Source organism: Podarcis pityusensis (genome assembly GCF_964106645.2).
Source record: "Podarcis pityusensis genome assembly, chromosome: 11".
Taxonomy (NCBI): domain Eukaryota; kingdom Metazoa; phylum Chordata; class Lepidosauria; order Squamata; family Lacertidae; genus Podarcis; species Podarcis pityusensis.
In genome coordinates this window covers 45061675-45075251 of record NC_138036.1, presented here as the reverse complement: position 1 = coordinate 45075251, position 13577 = coordinate 45061675, and the positions used below count along the sequence as shown (strand labels likewise).

Below are 13577 nucleotides of genomic sequence, written 5' to 3'. Positions count from 1 at the left end.
ATGTGACTTAAGGATTTTAATTGAAGCTTGCCGCCACCACTGATTTTTTGTTGTTGTTTATTTCTCATTTAACATACACACATACATCCTTTTATTTGCAGGCCGCCTTCTCATAGTTCAAACCATGCTCAAGGAGGCTTACAACATGAAAACATTACAAGTATAATAAAAGTAGCCATAAACAATAAAGAAAACACATTACAAAGTACACAACCAAATTGAACAATTGTCACATAAATCATACTAAGATATAAAAATAAAGTTACAAAAATTAATATCAATTAAAGCAACATACCCTCCCAAATAAAAATAAAAAACCAAACAAGACCCAAGAGTCTGTTCAGGAGTCTAAGCTTTTGTAGCTGGAATCAGTTATAGGACCTACAACCAAGGTGGACAGGCAAACCTGTCTTATAGTCATTTTCTTATAAGTAACTACATTATATATGAAATGGATGAACTTGAGGGTAGAGGATTATTATTGGATTCAACTATAGAGAAGTGGCAATGGCAAAAGATCCAGTCACAACATTTAGGGTGGAGTGGTGCCATGTTTATGTGGAGAAGAGAGCATAGCAACTGTTCTGCATGCAGAAAGTTGCAGATTGAGGACTTGGAAACTTCCGGGGAGGTGCCTCCGGTAATGGCGGAATTCCTCTGACCGGGAGGAATCCGCTCCGTGGGAATCTGGGTCTGGCCGCCACAGCAAAGGCGGAGACCCGTTAAAATCACAGGCGGGAGAAGCCTGTGAGCGTGGGATTCGGCGGGCACCTTTTGCGCCTCCCCCACTCAGTGGGAACCCCGGTTTTTGGGGGGTCCGGAGCGACGTGGGGTGAGCGGCGCGGTGCATCGAATCGTCTGCTTCTTCCACGGAGCGAAGCCGCATAGCTGTTGCCGGAGAGCGCTGACCTTTTCCTGTGGACAATTTGACTTTAAAGTAATTACCCGTGAGTAGAGCTGAAGTGGAAGAATTGGATTTCTAAATGTTTAATTTGGTACTGTAACGGGGAGGTTCAAAACAGGAAGTACGCCTTCCCCTCTTGTAAATAGACAGAGGCAATGAAGTTGCAAGCTGGAGTCCTGGAAAGCCTTTTGTAAAAGATTAAATTTCCATCGGTAAAGAACATTAAACCCCCTCTTGGATGCAGGAGAAGAGAGGGGGAAGTTGCGGATTGAGTATGCCTGTGGGAGAGAGCGAAGAGATTTAAAACACCGTCGCTCTGACCCTGGAAACGGGCTGCTAGCAGGACTGACGTCTTTTGGAATGTTCATTGACAGCGTTTAGAATGTTCATTGACAGCTAATTAAACAAGAGAAATACATTGTTTCTATTGTCTCCGGCTGCTTTAAAAAGGAGTAAAAGTAACTGAAAATTGAAACTAATTTTGGATTGTTTAAAAGAGGATACTATTGACTATTACAAATAGAAACTGTTTCCCCCTAATGGAAGCCTTTGAAACTGGTTGCTTTATAAGAGCTGGGCTAGGGGAATTTCCAGCTGCAAGTTAAAAACCGTGAGACTCTGGGACTGACCTTGAATCTTTTAAGTGTTATGGTAAATGGAAGAGGAAAAACAGACCAGTCAACTGCTGACAAAACATTAAGGTCTGGGAGGACTTGGCAACAATCCAGAAGAGGTCCATCATCAGGCCCCCCTGCTCCTTCTGTCGCTGCCTTTGTACCAGTATATTTAAAACCAAGAGGAATGTCGACAGAAGAGGCTTTAGTGGCTGCATTATATAAGATAAATGACTCACTGGATCAGCTTAACAGGAAAATGGACACGATAAATGCGAAAGTGGATGTTTCAATTACTAAAATTAACTGAAATACAGAAAGTATAAATAATACCAATACAGAAACCACCCAGAAATTGATACAGGAACCTACTTTGATACGGCAAACTGCGGAGGAAGCCAGGGAAAAAGTTGTTGTTGCTGAATGTAAAGTAACACAACTGGAGAGAAAGAGAAAGAGAGCCCCAGCCCTACAGAGGCAATTTGATGAACATAAGTTGACGCTTGCTATGACTGAACTTAAAGAAAAACAGACGAATTTGAGGATTAGAGTACACCTTTGGTGGACATGCCCAAGGATTAAGACACTTTGGGAGATGATTCATAACGAAATGAAAAAGGTATTTAAATATACCCTTTTGAAGAAACTAGAGGCCTTTCTCCTGGGCATGGTCGGCCAATTGGTGTTAAAGAAGGATAGAACTTTTTTCACGTATGCAACAATAGCAGCAAGAATACTCATTGTGAAGTATTGGAAGACACAAGATTTATCTACTCGGGAAGAATGGCAGATGAAGTTGATGGACTATATGGAATTGGCAGAAACGACTGGCAGAAATCCGAGACCAGGGAGAAGAGTCGGTGGAAGAAGACTGGAAAAAGTTTAAGACTATTTATAGAAATACTGTAAAAATAATGAATGTTAGAAAAATGTTGGAATGAAGTTGTATGGCTTTAGTAGAAATGTTATAAGGAATCAAGTATAAATAGATTAATAGAGTATTAAAGGGAAAAATAAGGTTAGAATGTGTTAAGATAATTATAGGATAGAAAACAAAGGAAGATGGAAAGGAATTGCTGAAACAATTAACAGAAGTGGAATACAAAAAGGGAGGTGTGAGGAGGTCGTGGAAATAAGGGAATGAAAGATAAGATATTGAAATTGTTCTGTGTTTTAAATGGTTTGTGTCTTGTTTTGTTAGTCTTATGTGTTAGTGTTTTGTTGTGTTTAAACGGTTGGAAAATTAATAAATATTATTTTTTTAAAAAAAGAGGACCTGGAATCTCAAGATAGGGCTGGAACTCTTGCAGGTTCTGCTAGTGAGTGTAGACAATACCAAGGTAGTTGGACCAATTAGTCCAGAATCTGTGGATTCTGGTAACACACATACGCATGTGGTTCCTGGACAGCCTGTCCTTGGGCTCCAGAAGCAAGTGGATGTACCAAGTGTTCAAAACAGCAACAATTGTTCCAGTTTTAACATAGTCTAGAGTGTGGTTGACGCAGAGACAGTCAAACTGTGAGAGAGATATGGGCGAGACAGGATGTGGCTTTCTTAAAGGTTACATGCATATATAACACCCAAATTCTTGATCTGGAACCCAACTCAGTCAGCCTGGGGCATGATAGGACATATGCTGGCCAAAGTGGAGGGCAAGGTGGCACCCTCCCCATTCCAAATAAGCACATCTGGCAGATGAATCTTACTCCAACACTGGCAACGGAAGAGCTCCATTTACCACGCCCAAGTGAGACATGCTAATTTAGGTGGCAAAGGGCAGAGATTGTGTGGCACTCAAAGGTATATCCTCCCAACAGATGGGTATGGCCAGGGGGCTCATGAGGAATGGCTAGAGAGCTGCCCTGTCATCTCCCCAGGATCTGCCACCTGAGATTACAATCTCCCTTTGTCCTCTTCCACCTGATATATCATCAGTTAATCACGGGGAACAGTGACTTCATTGCTCAGCTGGAGTCCCTAACAGGACCAGCAATTTCTTACCTATACGTTATACTTCTGTAGTTGAATAACCACTCATTCCAATGTTGCTGGGCTCTTATGGGGTTTGTAAAGGTAGTTTCCAGTGGCTTGTGATCTGTCAGAATCTTTGCAGGCATGTCAAACAAACATTGTGATGGAACTTGATCCTGAACATGGTGAATGCCCTGTGCGAGCTGCAACAACGGTCCTAAAAGTTGTGCAGAGTTAGCCTGGGCTAAAGTCCAGGGTATGGTATTTAATTTCTCTGATCAGATGCCACAATGCTCTCTGTACTCCACATATCACAGCCCTAATAATTGGAGTAGAGGTATGCTGAATCTTATAGGAAGGAAATATGTAGTTTGATTTCCACTGAAATCCAACAAACCTTACGTGTGGTTCATTGCATGCTATAAACCACCGCACTTCATCGACAAACACAAGCATAACAAATGGGTGACAAGGGAATTTCACAACACTCAACAATGAAGTGGTTCGGGTCAGCAAATTCCCCTTTTCTCTAGTTCAATCCATAAACTCATATTCCACTACCATCCCTCATACACAGTTGACACATTAGGAATGTGCCATACTGCCCTTCAGCCTGTCAATTTCCAATATGCTGTAGTAAGGAAAGGAAAAGACTGTCTCCTCTGGCTTCTCATTGAGATATATTGTTCTGTGTTCCCAGAAACTAACTATCTGGGTGGTATCTCATGCAGACTTGAAGAATAGTCATTCCTTTTCAGGAATGCATGAAAGCGTGATAAAGGGGCAACAGTGACTTTTCTTGAGTCCATTCATTCAGGTCATGTCCTCTAGACCAGCAAAGGGAGTGTTTGTTCCATCTTCTACATGACTGGACTTTCAGATGCTGGAAGATGGGACAGTGGTCCTTCCCTGTCCTTCTCCATGCATTCAGTATCTTCTGCTTAGTCTTGTTAACAAGGCCATTATAATTCCAATCATTGAAAGTTTTCAGCAGTTGTAATTCATATGGATGTACTGTGATCAACTAGAGAGAACTGTGGTTTGTGGCTTTGCTGAATGCTAGTAATAGCTGGAGTAGTGTTCTTGAAGCTACCAACATGAGTTTGCCCAAATTGCGGGAGGCAGTGGAAGACAGGAGTGCCTGGCATGCTCTGGTCCATGGGGTCACGAAGAGTCAGACATGACTAAACAACAACAACAAAATTAATAGACATGACTAACTGAAGTCTATTAATTTCAATGGTCCTCTCTGAGTAAAACACAGTGGAATTGCAAGAGAAATCCATGTGCCCATACCTTCTGTGATAACTTAGTAAGATGCAGATTTTAGAGGGCTAAAGGGACACGGGTGGCACTGTGGTCTAAACCACTGAGCCTCTTGGGTTTGCCAATCAGAAGGTTGGTGGTTCAAATCCGCATAATGGGATGAGCTCCAGTTGCTTTGTCCCAGCCTAGCAGTTTGAAAGCACGCTAGTGCAAGTAGATAAATAGGTACCACTGTGGCAGGAAGGTAAATAGCGTTTCTATGCACTCTGGCTTCCGTCACAGTGTTCCATTGCGCCAGAAGCGGTTTAGTCATGCTGGCCACATGACCTGGAAAGCTGCCTGTGGACAAACGCTGGCTTCCTCAGCCTGAAAGCAAGATGAGCACCACAACCCCATAGTTGCCTTTGACTGGATTTAACCATCCAGGAGTCCTTTACCTTTATTTAAAGTAAAAGGGAGCATTTTGAACCGAGCCCAAAAGCTACCCAGAAACTGGTGTGGATGAGCAACCAAAGGTCACAAGGAATGAATTTTCATATTATGCAAAATGGGAAAATAGTAGGCCGAGTAGAAAAAAATATATACTGTATGATTTCAGACCCTCCAAGTGTCCCTATTTTCCAGGGACAGTCCTGAATCTGCAGAAGGTGAAAAGTGGGGAGAGAGAGGGGGAGGGAGAGAGATGGGGGAGGGGGCTAAATATATTTCATTCTATTGCATAGAGTTTGTGCATGGTTTTTGTGTCAGGATCATGTAGGTAGGTCTCTCTCTCTCTCTCTCCATTGCTTTGGATAAAATGGGAGCTTGTAAATTTCATTAAGGGCGCCCCTAACTATTTTCTGATAATCCGAGCACGAGGATACTTGCTTTTTTATGTGCTTAATGTGGAAATTAGGGAGAGGGTTTGTCAAGATCAAAAGCTAGAAGGGAAAAAAGGATGTGCAGTGATAGCAATTATCCAATTTCAGCTTTCAGGCTTTCAGAGGAAGGGCAGTAAAAATTCTGCTCCTAAATTCCAGTAATTTTTAATGCTGCAAAGTTTCCATATCCTTTAAAAATATATATGCTAAAGGAAAAGGTATTGGTTCAGTCCGGAGGATGAATCTCTCTGAATTGCAAAAACCAGGGTGAGAGGAAGGAAGGTAACAATCCATAGAGGAGCATATTTCAGTTTTGAATTTTTAATAGGCCATTATAGCATAAAAAGCTGTGGGCAGAGAAACCATTTTAGAGTAAATTAAAATACCTTGACAATATCAATTGAACTTTAGCGGAGCAGCCAAGTGATCCAAGTGAATGAAAAGTGATGAAAACAGGGGACATGTTTATAAATATGTGTGTCACCAATCCATTTGGGTTATGGGATCATTTCGCCTTCTGGGGAATTAACATGTCATGTTCACCTGAATGTGTCATAGATCATCCATTAGTAAACCATTCTTATGATTCTATGCAGTCCCTGATCTTTTGTCAGGACACAATGAAAAATAATTGCTCACTTAACCAATACACTTAGAACCGGAGAGCATAATAAATGGGTGGCTTTTGGAGGAGACTTTGGTTCACCTTTACTGCCCATAATGCTTTTACTATATATGTTCTGTCCTATTTTTAGATGGGCTTAGACAGTTCCTAAAAACACACAACTTAAATACATTAATGCATTTTAGTTTATTATTGTTAGTTTGTGTTTACATTTTAACTTTCCATTCTTTCTTGTAAACTGCTCTGGAAATGTCATTAAAGGCTGTTGCAAAAGTACCTTTAACCAATCCACAAACAACTAAAAAATATTTGAGTCTTTGAGCCAGAAAGAAAGAAAGAAAGAAAGAAAGCTTTTAATTGTAAAGTATCAAGTAATAAATGGTGTAGAAACATCATCAGATAGATTTGTTATCATGAAATAAGGCAGTTATGTGATGATTTTGCCCTTTTCATTTGGTTCCAGAGAATGGGAACCAAAAGAATAATAATAAAAAAAAAATCAAAATGTATGCCTGCATTTTTGTCTTGCCTTCTGCCTGTTAATGAACTGCAATTACTGGGCAACTAGCAGCATGTTATGGATTAAATGAGGATGCAAATGCTTGATTTACTGACTAAATTATAAGGAGTGGTGGATGAATCCTCCTCGATTTTTGAAGGCAATTATTAAAATCACGGTGCTTTATTTTTATTCTTAAAATCTCATTGTTGGCATCTGTCTGTCTCGAGAGACAATGGAGTATGCCTCCAGGGGTGAAGTCAAACGTCTGCATTAGCAGCACCAAAGTGACCTCCCCGGGGCACAAGTCTGGGCAGTGTGTCTGGAGGTATAATTAGGTCAACCCTGCTAAAGGGCAGTCAGCAGCTGTGGGGGAAGGAGGATAGGCGATAATGAAACAGTAGGGCATTAGGACCCAACATGCATTCCTCAAATTCTATTCTGTAACACAAGAATGGGAACTGAAAGGAGTCAGCTGAGAAAACTGGAAGGATAAGAGACATAACAAATGGATAAGAGTGTGGAAGGAGAGAAAGGCTGCTTATGTTTGTAGCTCCCCCAGGTTACAAATGTGTCCGAAGGATCCAGACTGGTGGAAATGTATAGTCCCAAATGAGACTTCATTTTCATTTTTCTGCCTCTCTCTTGTGTGAAACAGCCATAACAGATCAAACACAAGAGGCCATCCAATGTCATTCCACAACATTGGAATTTGAATGCAGCCAGTATTTTTCAATGGAGCCAGGTCACACAATCAGATTTATGCCATTTAGTGAGGTCATAGAATGATATTGTGTCAAAATTTGTTGTTGGTTTTTTTTGCTGGTATATGCAGAAACCTTTCCCTTAAGGCAAAAAGGTAAAGGACCCCTGGACAGTTACATCCAGTCAAAGCCAACTATGGGGTTGCAGCGTTCATCTCGCTTCAGGCCAAGGGAGCTGGCTTTTGTTCACAGACAACTTTCCGGCCAGCATGACTAAACTGCTTCTGGCTCAATGGAACACTGTGACAGAAACCAGAGTGCACTGAAATGCTGTTTACCCTTGACTGTTAGGTCCAGTCGTGGCCGATTCTGGGGTTGCGGTGCTCATCTTGCTTTATTGGCAAGGGAGCCAGCGTACAGCTTCCGGGTCATGTGGCTAGCATGACTAAGCCGCTTCTGACGAACCAGAGCAGCACACGGAAACACCATTTACCTTCCCGCCAGAGCGGTACCTATTTATCTACTTGCACTGGTGTGCTTTCAAATTGCTAGGTTGGCAGAAGCTGGGACAGAGCAACAGGAGCTCACTCAATCGTGCAGATTCGAACTGTCAAGCTTCCATTTGGCAAGCCCAATAGGATCAGTGGTTTAGACAACAGTGCCACCCACTCCCTTATATGTTTTCTGCCATGTCTATACTTTCTTCTATACTATTCAGGAATTGTTTTGAAACCTCTGCTCTATGGTTCAGGTTTACAGTGCTGCAACAGATGCCTGCCCTCTGCCCTGATCCTGAACAGAGTTTGGAATAGGGGCAATTTACACCAGTTTAATTCTAGTTGGCAGAAATTCTGCAGGTTCCTAAATTGTTACTATCTGACACAGATCCAACAATGTGGGAAACTGGTTGTTTAGACCATGTGGCCACAGAGGAAGGCAATCCCTGCCCCTTCCTCCCAATTCATTCACAATCTGGATCCTGCCAATTCTTTACAAATTGGTGCAACTAAACAACCAACAAATGCACAGCCAACCATAAAGCATGGATCTGGTTAAAATGCCACACCAGGTGGAAGCACACTACTGGCTTCTTAATTGCATGTGCATCACAGTATGTTTGCAAGCATTGAACATGTGGGATACAGTTGTCTGCACCTAATGTGCAAAATATGTGTGTAAATTAGCCCTTTGCCACTCAAGAAATTAAGAAGTAAAATCACCTGTTTTAGCTTACTCACTGCATTTCCCCGAGCAGTCAAATTATATCTGGCATTCAGCTCTTCATCTTTTGTCCATGCAGATATCTGCACATGAGCCCAAGGAAAGGGACATTGATGGGGTTGTCTTAGCTCTCCCTGTGCTTGTCTAAAAATTCATTGTTTGAATGGCTACTTGTCAATGGAGGGGTTAAAGTGGAGCAATTTATCTACTTGAATGGTGGGAAAGGGGGATTCAAATGTCTTTCTGCTGCTGATCCACATTCAAAGGTACTTACTCTGTATAAATGGAGGCAGAGAATAGACTAGGTTGTTTTTAGGATAAAAACTAGCATAAATATAAATGGGGGGAGGGGGTAGATTTTCCAGAACAAGGTATTCCAATTAGTTCAGCCCAATTTTCTATTAAGCTGTGTGCTGCAGATAGACACATTGGGCCTTTTATGAGCTTCATTGTAATGTTTATCATTTATTTGTTCATTACAAAAATTTTGCTTCTCTCAGCATTTGAAATGCACGGAGATGCTTTCTTTAATCTGGGGATATTAAATTTTGAACTGCAGTTACAGGAAGAGCCAGCAGAACTGCTTCTAAGACTGCAGGAGTTTTTTGCTTCCAAGAATACATATTGCTGATAATCTTTAAATTCACCGTAGGTGCCCGACTATAGGGTATAATAAAATCAATTGTCGAAAAGGAAATTGACTGCAGCATTACACGGAAACGTTTGTGCTTAAGAAAGCCAAGCTTATATTGTTTTGCTGTGGGCAAGAAATATTTCAGAAATCTGTTCTGTGCTGTAGCAGCTGGGACCAATTCAAGAGAGCATCTCCTGATAGAGATACCTTGCAGGCTGAGTGAGAACCAACCTCTCAGCCTCCCTTCCTTGTTTCAATGGATTTGGGTTGGAACTGCCACCAGGCAACTACTAGCAAGAGGTGGCTGCTTTCATCACCAGCTGAGTGAGATCCAGTTGATTCTTCGTCCCACTCACTAGCCCCAGAGGAATTTGGTGGGAGCTGCTGTGTGGTAGGAAACCAGAGCTGGATGACAAGGTCAAGTTCAGGAAACATTACCTGGATAATCCTGGTTACATAAGGACATTGGCTAATTTCTGTTCTTGCACTACTTGATTCGAACGGGACTTTTGTTTTGAGAATCTTTTGCAAGCCACTTTGAGGGGCTATAAAGTGAGATGTAAGCCTTTTGTGTAAAATGAACCAATATATTATGCCTCGCTGCTATTTGTGAAAGTCAAAATATATCTTTTAGCCTCTGCTTTTAGAGTCAAGGAATATTATGCTCATATGCACAAACGAGCGACAAGAGCTACAATGAGCTGCATGAAGTACAAGAGAAGGTTGAAGAGAAAGCCAAGCCAAGGCTTTCCCAACCTTGCTGAACATGGTTTAAAGCAGGCCCCAGTGTCCTCATCTGCTCTACCACTGACTCTTTAGCCTTTCAGTTAATATTCATGCTCAAGGAGCAGTGTGGTGTGATGATGTTGGGCTATGACTTGGGATACCAGACTTCAAATCCCTACTCAGGGATGAAACTCACTGGGTGACTTTGGGCAAGTCAGTCACTCAGCCTTACCTGCCTCATGTGAGGATGAAAATGGAGAGGAAGAAAAACATGGACGCCCCCTTCTGATCTTTGGAGGGAACGTAGAATACAATTGTAATAAGCAAACATACATGGAGCCAGGTGAAGTTATGCTGTGAGCTCGCTGCTGCCCATGGGTAATGAAATTGTTCTTGTGGGGATCACTTTTGGGAATCAATATGGTGTCTATTGGTTATTCTGTTTTTGTGTGTTAATAAAAGTTTGAATATGTTGCCTTATTTCTGCCCTCTTTTTTGGTAATGCCCAGGGATGATAAGAGTTGCAGTCCAATAATACCTGGACAGCCACAGATTCCCCAGACCTGCTTTGGTTCATCAACTTTTTGATGACTTACGTTAAAGGCAATAAATCCAGAAATCAGTGACACAATACTCTGCTATTTCTGCAATGATGCAGATAGTAGATTTCAATAATTTATTCAGAAATTTATGTATGTTGAATGTCCTTCCACAGCATATAAGGACACTGGACTGGAAATAATGACTTTATTATGATATTTCAAGATTCCTCATCTGGAAATTATGGGTGGAAAAAACAATCATACCCCATAAAAATTGCAACCAAATCTTTTGTATATCCACATAAAATATTTTTGTCTTGATTTAGTGGAAACAAGATATAGTCAACCTGAATTTGACATAATAATTCTGAGAGACACTTCTCAATGAATTAGTCAAATATTGACTCTGTACTGAATAACAAACTGTGCAAGCAGTACTATCGCTTAAAGGGCATGGCAGATTTATTAGTTGGGATAGGGAGGTGGGAGGAGAGGAAAGATGGGTTTTCTTTCATAATTTAGAAGTCCTTTAGATGATACAGTGATCTATGTTACAAGGTCTCAAACCAAAGAAAAATATACTTACCTTTGATGTTGATTGAAGTAGTACTAGACAAAACTGAAGAATCACTGAGTGAGTCTAAAGTCACAATATTTTTGTTAGCTAATGATACCATGATAGTTAATCCACGGTAAATATCAGCAAGGCAATGCTCTTGTTTCTTTGTACAAATTAAATTAACTATTCCCCATCATGCTTCCCAACATCTACATGAACCTACCATGTGTACGTCTCCTTTGAAATGTCACAGCTATGCTAAGAGTCTTTGCAAATCTTTGCCTTGTTTCCATTTTCTGAGTCTAAGAAGTGCTGAACAAGTATGGGGCAGGGCAGTTTTAGACTAAATGAGAGTATGGAAGGGGGAGAAATTCATTCAGCTTTCATGTTAATATGAACCCTACATAACTCACACTTCTTGAGCTATCTGAATTTCTCACTTCACCAAATTTTTTGATGAAGTTCTCCAACCAAAAAGTTGTGTACGAAAAAGCATGCCAAGGGTAAAGTGTATGCAAAAGTTGCATATTGGTGTAAATAACATGCAAAAGTGCATTAGGAATGATTTCTTATAAATGAGTGAATTAAGAGGAAGGCACTCAGAATGTTTTGAATATTTTTGCAAACTATTTTTTTTTTAAAGAAACCTTTGTGGAAAAGGAGCAATCTAGGATTTCTCATTTAAACTGAAAGATTTGCCCACCCCTAGATGAAAGCAAAGAAATGGAAACTTGCTCAAGACAAGATGGAGGAGCTGTTGGCTGGAGAAAATATGCATGTACAGCCAATCTTTCCTATTGCCTCCACTTCCTCATAGAAAACTACAAAGCAGCCACAGCAAAAACAGATCGCTCTCAATGCCCGTTGTGACTCACCTTTCCCTGAAAGCTTGAAGAAGGAGGGGCATCATTACCTGCTGAAAATATAAACATTCTTGACTGAAACCCTACACCGTAAGGAAAATTAATGTCTACATCAGAGTAAAGGAATGGAAATGGTTGCCCACCTGGTCCTGTCTAGCTTAACTCAAAACATTCACATCACATTCAGCGTACAAGTTATTTCAATTATATGCTACTTTTGAGTACGTAACTCCTGCTGAGGAAATGTTGGGATCAGGTGCCACTGTGGAAAAATAATCACAATATGCCATCAAGAGTCCCAGTGCATAAACCAAAAATAAATTTCGCCTGTCCACCCGCCCCCCCCCCCCGCAATTTCCCTCCAATGTAAAATGCAACTCTGGCTATTGTACTTATGCCTCTTTCCAATGCCTGTGTTGTTTAGATACTTTTGTCATGATAGGCTCCAAGGTTAGCCTTTATTCATAAGGTTCAGGCAAGAATAGCTGGAAGTGAATATATATTGCCGTAAAATTGCTATTCATATTGATATAGCCATACCTGCAGCTATTGTGTATGACAATATTTAAATCATAATCTGGTTATTTTGTCCTACACTGAATGTAAGACAAAGCATCAAAGATATTTGGATTTATATTTAGACACTATCTCGCAGCTTTGGGGCTCCAATCTTTTAAAGCCCAGCTTTTTTAAAAACTGCGTTGTTTTTCAGCAGGTCTGTGCAACTTGTTGAAATCTAGGAAGCCAAGCACAGCTCACAGTGCCACATCTGCGAGTCCGCTGGGTCTTCTGGAGGCTATGAAACAAAACAGAAGAATAAACACCACAAGAGAGCTGTCAAACAATGGACAGGCCCCAAAACTTGTCCGATGGAATTAGTTTGGTGGATCATGTTGTGCAGGCCTGATCTGGAGGAGAAAATTGAAGGGAGGGGAAATAAATTTGCAGCATGGTCATCTAAAAGAAATCTTAGCACTGAATCCAAGACTGGACATCCTTTTGATCATCTCCACGGATTTACAACTCATGCCACCTTCAGTGGCAAAGATGGTGGCTGGCATCCCATAGACTCCATCTTGGAAGTGCCATCTTTCCCATCCACCATCATGAATGACATTCCATTGTGAGAGAGGAGCTAAACTTGGAATATAGTAAGGTGCATCAGAAGGGAGCACCTAGACAGAGCTTTTAGCCTTATTATCTATTGTGACTGACCATGGACTGATGATGTTGCCTTCCAGTAATAAATGTACCAAGCTATGCCTCTGTTTGGTCATCAACTAGGAGAGAGAACATCCTTTTGACACTCATAAAACTCTTCACAGATCTACTCAGTCTTTACTGACTACAAAAAGGTGCTAGAATTTAAGATCTAACCACCTTTCGAATCCAGGTATAAGTATGTCTGTGGTTGCCTGAAATTGGACTCTATTGGACTATAAATAAGGAAGTTATAGTACACCATTGAAAATGGTGGATTCTATAGGCTTGGTTTTAATCACAGCTATCCCTGATTGATGGGCTTCCCTTTGTAATTTGTTCTACTGCTGACTATTCTCATGATAAGTTAACAGCAGAACAAGTAACC

The 13577-nt window shown here is 41.0% G+C and overlaps 1 long non-coding RNA gene across 1 annotated transcript in view; it reads left to right on the top strand.

Annotated features, from left to right (window-relative positions):
* LOC308458431 overlaps positions 1-13252 on the top strand; it is a 35415-nt gene extending 22163 nt beyond the window's left edge. Inside the window, exon 4 of the long non-coding RNA XR_013977401.1 lies at positions 12702-13252. This is a non-coding gene — a long non-coding RNA (uncharacterized lncRNA). The remainder of the gene's footprint in view (positions 1-12701) is intronic.
* The last annotated feature ends 325 nt before the right edge of the window (positions 13253-13577 follow it).